The 9,370-nt window shown below is 48.6% G+C and overlaps 1 non-coding gene across 1 annotated transcript; it reads right to left on the reverse strand.

Moving 5' to 3' along the window:
- Positions 1-312: 312 nt before the first annotated feature.
- Positions 313-399, reverse strand: LOC120877170. The gene has a single exon (XR_005724292.1). It is a non-coding gene; the product is annotated as a Z6 small nucleolar RNA (small nucleolar RNA).
- Positions 400-9,370: the final 8,971 nt, after the last annotated feature.

Here is a 9,370-nt window from a genome sequence, read left to right on the forward strand (position 1 = left end):
GTGCAGTGAGGCTTGGGCCTGGCTGGCAGCAGGGCATTCTGGAAGCCATTCAGGAATCCCATGGGCATGCCAGGTCCTGGGGAGAACCCACCATTCCCCGGAAAAAGCCGTTGCAGGTGAGGCTGGGCCCTCCCTCATCTTCCGATGGGCAGGAGGGAGCCATGCCCTTTCTTTAGGAAGCCGGGGCTGGGACTTCTGTGGCTTCACTCCTGCTGCAGGGCCAGCTCCTTCTCCACCTGTCTTCTCGTCTCTTCTCGGTCTGCAGCTGACCCAGGCTTGGATCCTTTCCTGTTCCCCCTCCTGGTAAAGAGAGGGCCCAGGTTCCGTGTGGCCTGACCCCTGGCTCCCAGGGTCCCTCAGGGAGAGCCCAGTGCTCTGGAGGGATGGAGCCCTGCACCCCACATCCCCCAAACCCCCACTCCGGCTGCTCAGAGGGGCCGGCAGTGGTGGAGGGCCACTCAGGCTGCCCTGCCCAGAGCAGGAATAGCCTAAGAGGTGGGTTACCTTTCTCTCCTGGACCAAGTTTTTGGGAGGCCTGGGAAGATAAGAGGTCCATTTCTGTCCCACGTACACATCCTTACACACACACACTCATTCAAAGGGTGGCAACTCAGCCCTCCTTACTCTAGGGGGCGCTCTCCAGTCAGATGCCTGACAGCCGCCTGGAGGCACTTCCAGAAGACCAAGGTTCTCTCGGAGCCTGAATCTCAGCAGGAGTTCAAGGCCAAGGTGAGAGGCCTCAGCCCTGCTTCTGAAGCCACGCACAAAGGCCTCGACACCGCGGGCCGCCGGCGGATCTGGCATCCTCGGACACCCCTCGCCATTGCCAGGCAAATGCTCCAGCCAAGGCACGTGTGTAGAGCAAGCCTGCCACCTGGTGGTGAGGCTACTCAACTACAGACCGGGGCTCTGGAGGGGGTTCAGTGGGCGTGGGGCCCCCCCGGACTGGGGCCCCTCCAGGGCTGATCCCTGAGGCAGTGCTGTCATGTGGGGGCTGCATGGAGCCCTTCCCAGAACTCTTCCAAAGAAGCTCATGGGGGCAGAGAGCAGAAAGCAGGGGTGGGGCTGGGGGGGGTGGGGTTCAAGAGCTAAGACAGAGGACCCAAGGGCCAGGCCTGAATGGACTCAGAAGAGAAGAGATTTCATGTGTCTCTGCCCTGAGGAAGCAGCCGCCTGGGGCACTGGGAAGCTCGAAAATCCAGGTTTCTCTCCTGGGTCCACCACCAACACCCAGCTCTCAGGTAGATGGTGGGCCTTTGCGTGGGGGACCCAGTAGACACAGGCCTGCTCTTTAGGAGCTGGTGGGCTTGAAGCAGTTCACACCGCAAGCCAGGGGCTGACAGTTTGGAGATCAGCTGCATAATTGACAGGAAGGACCTTGGCGGTCAGCAGGCCCAACAGAGGTTGCAGGACAGGTTTCGTGAGCCCCTGCCCCCACGTGCAAAAATGTCCATAATAAAATTGCATTTTATGACTTTGGTATAAAGATAAATATATTTATACTACACAGGTGGTTCAGCAGTAAAGAATCTGCCTGCGAGGCGGGAGCCACAAGAGACCCGAGTATGATCCCTGGGTCAGGAAGATCTCCTGGAGGAGGGCATGGCCACCCACTCCAGTATTCCTGCCTGGAGAATCCTATAGACAGATGAGTATGGCGAGCTCCAGCCCATGGGGTCGAAAAGAATCAGAGTCATTCACGACTGAAGCAACTTGGCACACATGCACGCACACCCTGTAACATTTCTACAGCCTAAATTTGGGGGGTTTTTTCTTCTGACTTTAGAAGAAATTAAAACCTTTCCAGATGCCTAATGGAGACATGAACCGAGTCCAGCCTCTTCATCTTGCTGATGATACGGAAGCCCAGAGGAGGACAAGGCCTGCCCGCCATCACACAGCAGGCGCTGGCTGGGCTGGGGGGCCACAAGGAAGTCCTCTGAGCCAGACTAGGGTTCTCTTCATTACCCATTTAACCTCTTTCAGGAGACAGAAGAATCCCTGCTACCTACCCTGCAAGCCAAGGAAGAGCCCCCTTGCCCAGCCGCTCCAGGCCCCTTCGATTGCCCACCACGTGGGGAGAGCCTGGTTGGTTTCTGCCCGCTCCTCCCCGCCCTCCCAGCAGCAGCCTTCCCTCCCCCAGTCCTGGCCAGGCAGCCAAGTCACCACCACCACCACAGCGCTTCGGCCTGCTGTCTTATTAATTCCTAATTTCCAATTTGCAAGAAGAGAGAGCCTTAAACCTCCATCTCACCAGCCCAGCAATCACACAGATGTACCAAGTATCTCTGGACAGCCTTTAATTTATCTCCCAGCGAATGCGGGCACTGCTGAGAGACTTGATGGCACCAGCTTAAACATAATAAATTACTCAAGTACCAGAGATTAGTTAATAAAGCTCCAGGCTCCCTCCAAGCCCCTGCTGACTTGGTCGATGACACCAAAGGTTCCTTTGATGCTGCCCAGTGCGGGGGAGGGGGCCTGTGATAGGTGTCCCCTGCTCTGAGCCAGCTGTCCAGTCCTCCTCAGGACCCTTGTCGCCAGGCAGAAGTGGTGACGTGGCAGAGAGGCAGGGGCCCCAAGAAATGCCAGGGCAGACTCAGGCAGTTCCCACTCCAGGCCTCAGTATATCAATGGAGTCATTATCAAATGGTGGCCAGTCTGACCCTTGCTTGGTTTGGGCACAGCTTGGAAGACCAGGGGTCAGAGGATGCCCAAGAATGAAGCAAGATGTCAGCGACCTTTGCAGCCAAGTGAAGGGAATGGAAATGTTTTTCTTGAAGACATAAAGGGCCAGAGATAGTCTTGAAGCCTTTGAAGGTCCATCCCTGGCCCTCACTCCAGGTGCCTGCCAGGCGTGTCTTCACTGGGCCTCGCATCCACACCATCTACCGTCTTCTCATCCCCAACTACACAGCAGTCCTCCAACAGTCCTGCCTCGTCCATTTGGACATAATCCACCCCCTCTCTCCAGCAGCATCATCTTTACATAGCCCAGCTCTAGCCACATCACTCCTCTGACTACAATGTGGGATGCTCTTCCATTACTTACCTAATAAAACTGGCTCCATACCTTGGAATGCACTGTCTTCCCCTGTGAGTCATGAAAATTATCAGACTGGGAAAGATGCTTGAGGGAGAGGGTGCAGCTCACCTTCTGGGTGAGATTCTCATTTATCAGATGGTTCCGCAAATTCCTGCAAGAGACAAAGAAATGGGCAAAAACACTCAAAATTAGTTCCTAGACCAAGATACTGGGAAAAGGGCTTCCAGAGAGGGTTGAGGGGGTAAGAAAAGTCTATCTGTAAAGTGCTAAGCATTGCCAGAATCCTGAGCTATCCTAGAAAACCCCTCTTCCTTAAGAATCTCTCCCATTTGCCTCAGCTCAGGCATCCCAAGCCCCAAATGATATCAAGAAAGATAAGCCAAATAACTACATCTTCTTCATTTCTCCTGATACCAAAGCCAGAGCTCCTGGCTCCCAGGCCCCACCTATCCCAAGCTCCCACTAGAGTCCCCCTTGGTCCCAAGTCAGACTGAAGAGCAGGGAGTGGGACTTCTTCCCCAGTCCCCTGGCACTGAGGTGCTCTTGAAGCTATATATTAAAAAAAAAAAAAAATTGTGATCCACAGTCATCTTTGTTCCCAGGCACTAGTATTACTCATTGTTATCAGCAATAAAAACCTCTTCAGTATCTCTAATTCTTTCCTCCCATAATGCTCAAAATACTGCCTACACATGCTCTTGTTTATGCAGAGATGGCCTCCCTCACACAAGAGGTGGTGGCTGAATATGGGGCCAATTGAATCACATTATAAATTTGCAAGGGAATCCTAATATGAATCCTTTAATAGAGAATAATCACCCCTTAATTTTTCATTAGTGTAAACCCAGGTGTTCCTAGAATGAGTATGTTGGACGTGAACAGAACCTATATGTGTAAACACAAACACACACACACACACACACACCCCACACACACACACACACACACCCACCCCTGGGGTGTGCAACCCACCAGGCCCAGAATAGCCCCAGGCACAAAGCAGTCTTAACATTAATAAAAACCTGATAGAGATACTGAGAGTATATTTTTTATAGTGACACTGGTGAACAGGAACACCAAAGATGATAGAAGATATGATATAAGATTGTTTCCCCCTAAGGAAAAAGGAAACTGAGGCCCGGAAAGAAGCAATAGCTTACTGCTGTCACCCACCTCCACAGAGAGATGCTCCAAGTGCTTATAAAAACTCTGCGTCCCTATAGCACAGAGAGCTCTGCTCGGGGCTGTGTGGCAGCCTGGATGGGAGGGGGTCTGGGGGAGAATGGGGACTTGTATGTGTATGGCTGAGTCCCTTCGCCGTTTGCCTGAAACTATCACAATATTGTCGTAACCACTCAGTCGTGTCTGACCCTTTGCAAGCCCATGGACTGTAGCCCACCAGGCTCCTCTGTCCATGGAATTCTCCAGGCAAAAATACTGGAGTGGGTTGCCATGCCCTTTTCCAGCGGATCTTCAAAACCCAGGGATCGAACCCAGGTCTCCTACTATACCCCAATATAAAATTAAAAATTTAATAAAAAATAAAAATGAAAAAAAGCAAGATGATGTTTAAAATTTTTACAAAAAAAGAACTTCTGGATCCCAAGAAGATGGTATATGCTAGAATTAATTTATTAACGCTATCATTATCATGGAACTAGAAAGGAAAAGGCTTTTTCCTCTCAGCCTGGAGCTTGGGATGAAGAGAACTCTCCCAGAGCTCTCCCACCCACATCTGATTGAGATAATCCCAACATTCATCCCGCAAACCTAGTGGTCGATGACCTAGATCCTCAAGCCACTGGCCACTGTTTTATGTGTGGCTCAGATGTCAGCCAAAGACCTGACCCCAAATCCTCAGCTTGTAGGAATCCAGAGCCTCTGATTTTCATGTGTCCTCCACATCTGGTTAATCCCCATTCTCACTGTCTTTGGCCTGCATCCACACTGACCCCCTCCATCCTGCTCTGAGCACCCAGGGCACAAAGCTCAGGCTCTCTGTGGAGGGTTCACAAAAGGCATACACGCACCAAGCGCTCCCTGTTTAGAAGCATTCCTGGGAATGTGGCATCCAGGAGAGGGACCCTGAGGGACAGCACAGTATTCTGGGGTCTTGCTGCCTCTCTCATCCCTCACTTCCCTGTCCTCCTGAGAAAACAGCTCATTCTTCTCCTTGGTCTGCACAAAACAGTTTCTTTAATATTCAAGTTCCTTAGAGTCTCAGCTTCTCTCCTTTAAAAGCCTAAGAAAATAAAATACCGCAGTGACACAGCTGAGAAAGAGCTCTCAACCCAACCCAACTGTAAGCCCCATGAGGTCAAGGACTGGGTCTTGAGATAGACTGTAAGTAGCCCAGAGTTCACTTTAATAAATGCCACCACTACAGCCGAATCTCAGGACCCACAGTAGTCATATTCCATGAAATCAGCTCAAACACTGAATTAGCAAATGCTAAACCTTTGTGCCAAAGGGAAATACAGGGGGTAGGTTTCGTGAGCCTCTGGTCACATTTTCATCAACTGATCAACATACCACCTTTTTTCAAAATGCATTTCTGTTTAAAGACACCTTATGTAATATCATTGTTGATTCATTAACATTGAACTCACGGCCAATGGTGCTATAACTCATGCCTGATCAGAGCTTATCTAACACGTGTTTTCTCCATAAGGCACTTCACAGCCTTCTGCGCTCAGGACACCAGACAGCACGGTAGCACCATACGTGGAGACCATTTTGCAAAATCGCCAAAAAAAGCACAAAAAAAATATGTAGAAAAAGGTGGCACAAAAGAGCCCACAAGAAACACTTGTTTACAGGCTGAGAACTGAAACAAGAAGGCAAAGTGTCGCCTTGTGCGACCTCCACTGAGAATGTGCACACCAAGCAGTTCCAATTTCTCACCATTCTGCACATGTCTGTGAGTACCCTAGAAAGCACCACGAGGATCCATGGGAGAGTCATGCATTTTAGCAAGCAGGTGAATTTGAAAACACGGAATGCACCCATAATGAGGATGGACTGTCCCTGTGTGCTGGGGAGTACTACTCAGCCATAAAAAGGAACCAACAGTGGGTGCAGGCAACTGCCTGGATGGCTCAAAGAGGCCAGTCTCAAAAGTTCCACACCATATGGTTCCAATATACGATACTACTGAAAAGCCAAAACTGTAGCAATGGAGACTGGATCTGTGGGCGCCAGGAGACAGAGGTGGGAGGCAAGTATGGCTTAAATTAAAGGTTAGCTCGGGGGAACTGGGGAGGGGGTGTGATGAAACTATTCTGTATCCTCATGGTAGCGGTGGTAATGCAAATCTCTGCATTTATTAAAATTCATGAACTGTACATCAATAGAAAAAAGGTCATGCTACTGTATGGTAATTTAACAAATAAAATAAATATGTAAGCAAATATCATAATAAGGATAACCAGAGAGGCGACACCGCGGCTGCCTTGCTGCAGGGAATAGGGCCTTAGGAGAAGGTGCACGTGGCCATGTGAGGCCCTTCCTAGTGGCCTTGTTGGAGGAAAGAAAGGGACCACACGTGCCTGGGTTATGGTCCCCTGCCCCATGCAGGTGACTCCTACAGCCTGCTAGTCACCAAAAGAGGGTTGCCAGGTCTGGAGGCTTCTCAGCCTTGTTCTGTGCATGGGCTCCTCTGCGAGAGGACCCCACTCCTCCAGGGTCCCCAGGGCATTGGCTTTATATCCACATGCAGAGATTCCCCCTCAGAAGTTAGTGTTGCCCCTAGCAACCAGCTCTCTCTCCAAAATGCTTTGAATACAGACTGCCTTAGGAAGACTGCTCCCCAGAACTGATTTCTAAAAGACCTCCTATCACTATGTGAACAAAACATTTTTAAACAGAAAATTTAACAAGGTTTTAAAACAAAGATTCATCTTTTTCATCCTCTGCTGACTATGTGGTTGCTGAGTGGCTTGGAGGGGACAGGGGATTTGCTGTTCTTCCCACAGGAAGGAAGGAGTGATGGTGGCAGATTGTCAAATGCTACCTGTTCTGGGAGACTGATGAGAGGTAAAATAGAGATAGTGTGATGTCTGTCCAAAATCTGATAGTATGGGTCTTAGCACATAGTAGGGGCTTAGTAAGTCCCAGAAAATCAAGACGAATCCCCAAGAATAAAAAAGCTGTACAGTATAATGGTTATAACACAGACATGCCTATTGAATAAAGAGCTCGCAACAAAGATGGGTTTCGGTGAATAAATAAGATATGGCCCACACCTTCCAAGGTCTCCAGGTCTAGTAGAGAGAAAGATATGCATAAATAATTGCACTATCAGGCAGACACTTGATGCTAGAATAAAATAAAAGAACATGCCATGGGAAAATGGATAGGGAGGAGAGTATTAATCAAGGCTCTTTGGTTGCAAATGACAAAGTCTCAACTTAAATGAATAGAAACAAAACAGCCAATGCATTGGTTCACACAATTTGAAAAGACTAGAATATATCCAGAGACTCAAATATTGATGTTGATAGAACGACAGGATGTGGACAGAAAATTCTGCTCTTCTGCAATCCTTTGTCCTCTGCCTTCACGAAAGAGGTCTTAAGTTTAGAAATGAATCTGGCTTGAATACCAGCTCTACAATTTACTAGCCTGAGCTTTTCTGAGCTTCAGCTTCCTCATTTGTAAAATGGGAATAATAATACCTACCTCACAGATGGTAGTTGAGGGTTAAAGGTAAACTGTAACTGTTATTTTTGTTGAACAAATCCTATATCCCCTTTTCAGCTCAATGATCTTATCTTCTAATCCCAAGTATCCATCCATCCATGCACCCATTCATCCATCCATCCATTCATCCATCCATCCACTCAATATATATTAAACACCTGCTCTGTTCCAGGCAATATGCTATACACTGAGACTAGTATGCCTACCCTGATATTAATAAGGTAGGCTCCCCTACCCTTCAGCTACTTACAGGTAAGTAAGACTGATAAGACAAACAAATGTGAAACACTAAAATGTGAGGAAGTGCATAGAATTAGTACAATCTCTAACATCTGTATAGTGCTTTTCATTCTTAAAGAACACTGCTATATTCAGCCACTCCACTCACAACAATCTCATGAGATATATTATCATTCCATCTTGCTAATGAGAAAGCTGGGGCAAGTTTTCAGCGATATGACTAAAATGCTCATAGTGGGTGGGAGGCAGGAAAAAGTTCTCCTTTCTGTGATGTTATATTTGTGTGGAACATAAAAGGTTTACTGGGAGGAGAGAAAAAAAAAAGATTTGTTTTGACATTATTTTGAAATATAGTGACCAATAAAGAAGCCATAACCAGACATCAGAAAACTGAAGATAGAATGAGCCATATGACACAAATACCACCAGTGTGAACAAGAGGGAAAGGGCTGATGCATGCGCACAAGCAGTTTGCCATCTGGGTAGAAATGTCTAGATCAGAGCATGAGAAGTCGAATCACACCGAAGTGTTCACATTTTTCTTTTCAATCTTGAGAGAAATTTTGCAGGACCATAGAGCTCTAGGTGCTAGTGGTAAAGAACCTGCCGGCCAATGCAGGAGACATTAGAGATGCGGGTTTGATCCCTGGGTCAGAAGATCCCCTGGAAGAGGACATGGCAACCTACTGCAGTATCCTTGCCTGGAGAATCTCACAGACAGAGGAGCCTGGCGGGCTACAGTCATGGGGTCACAAAGAGTTGGACCTGACTGAAGTGACTTAGCATGCAAGCACAGAACTCTGAGAACTCTGATCTAATATGGACCCTGTGTCTATTGCATCTTCAGATTTCCGTATCATCTTTTAGGGACATTAGGATGATCTTTGGCTTCCATCTTCTCAGTCTCCATACTACCTTTATTGGACGCAGTTACTGTAAGTATTTGCCCAAGGTGACATGGTGAGCAGGCCAAAATCCTGGAAGTTGAACCCAAGTCTTGAGATGTCAGTTCTGGTGGCTAGTTGATAACGTGAGGCTGCTTCCCGTACCAGATGCCAGAGGGAGAGAAGGACTCCTGAGCATCTCTGTGCCCCGCCTGGATCTGACCTGCCTCGAGGAATTTCCCCTCGTGATCTGAACCATTTCCCCTTCTTTCCTTTTCTCCCACCAGGGTGAAACTGACCCACTTCTTCAGGTCCCTTAACTCGCAGGTGATGTATGCCTCCCCACTGTGTTGGATCAGCAAGGAAGAGACTTGGGTGGGAACTTGGATCCCTTAAAAGTCTACCTGCTCCACCTGTAGGCAGAGTGACGTCTGCTGGCCATGCCAGGGCACCCTGGCCTTGCCAGAATCAGAACACTTCCTGCCAGCGGGTGAGGCAG

Source organism: Oryx dammah, unplaced genomic scaffold (genome assembly GCF_014754425.2).
Source record: "Oryx dammah isolate SB20612 unplaced genomic scaffold, SCBI_Odam_1.1 HiC_scaffold_17, whole genome shotgun sequence".
Taxonomy (NCBI): Eukaryota; Metazoa; Chordata; class Mammalia; order Artiodactyla; family Bovidae; genus Oryx; species Oryx dammah.